A 1206-nucleotide genomic window follows, 5' to 3' on the forward strand; every position below is an offset into this window, starting at 1 on the left:
GTCAGATTTAAATCATCTGAGAAATACTCATATAGTTGATCCATCCTTCTTACCCAGACTCACAAACACTCCTGCCTCAGGTGCCCCCGTCTTCAGTGGGCTGTGATTGACTTGACAAATGTGCTGTGGAGCAGCGTTCAGACAACATACACCAACCCGGTCTCCTGTGGAAACCTGCAGGCTTTCCCTGTCAGCTCTCCTCCACTCAATCATCTGAGCTCCAGAATGACCATCACTCTGCGTGGAGTAAACACAACCCCTAATGTCACTGCAGTCATCATGTCTTATCTTCATTATGATGAGGATGAGGCAGGTGTTGAGGAACAGCCTCACTATTATGTTAATGGTGAGTTCATGAAATGATAAGCGGTGAAACCTCGTTGCTATGGATGATAGCATCTGGCTCTGACTGGATCAATCCTGTCAGGCTCTGACTCGTCTTTGGCTGCCGGCATCCGGAAGTGTGCTGCGTTCCGTGAGTCTCGGAACACAGCGCATTTTATGTGAGAAACAAACGTGCTGTAAACAGTCTATCAGAGTGTGGGAAAAGATAATATATAGGTAGATATAAGGTGGTTTAATATCAGTATGGGGAGGATACATAAACGTTTAAATTACTGTAAATAATAAAATAAATAGTTTGTCGTTCTAACACTGATATTCATTTTTACAGGTGGTTCCTGGAACACATTAACAGTGAGTGACGAGGGATTACTGTATATGTTTTATTTAAACTAAGGAGAGGAATGAAGGTTAGCCGCAGTAAGACAGAGTACATGTGTGTGAATGAGAGGGACCCAAGTGGAAGAGTGAGGTTACAGGGAGAAGAGATCAAGAAGGGGGAGGATTTGAAGTACTTAGGGTCAACAGTCCAGAGCAATGGAGAGTGTGGAAAAGAGGTGAAGAAGCGTGTCCAGGCAGGATGGAACGGGTGGAGGAAAGTGTCAGGTGTGATGTGTGATAGAAGAGTTTCAGCTAAAATGAAAGGAAAGGTGTACAAAACTGTGGTGAGACCAGCGATGTTGTTTGGTCTAGAGACAGTGTCCCTGAGGAAAAGACAGGAGACAGAGCTGGAGGTAGCAGAGATGAAGATGCTGAGGTTCTCTCTGGGAGTGACCAGGATGGATAGGATCAGGAATGAGTCCATCAGAGGGACAGCACATGTTAGAGGTTCTGGAGATAAAGTCAGAGAGGCCAGACTGAGAT

Source organism: Antennarius striatus, chromosome 10 (assembly GCF_040054535.1).
Source record: "Antennarius striatus isolate MH-2024 chromosome 10, ASM4005453v1, whole genome shotgun sequence".
Classification (NCBI taxonomy): domain Eukaryota; kingdom Metazoa; phylum Chordata; class Actinopteri; order Lophiiformes; family Antennariidae; genus Antennarius; species Antennarius striatus.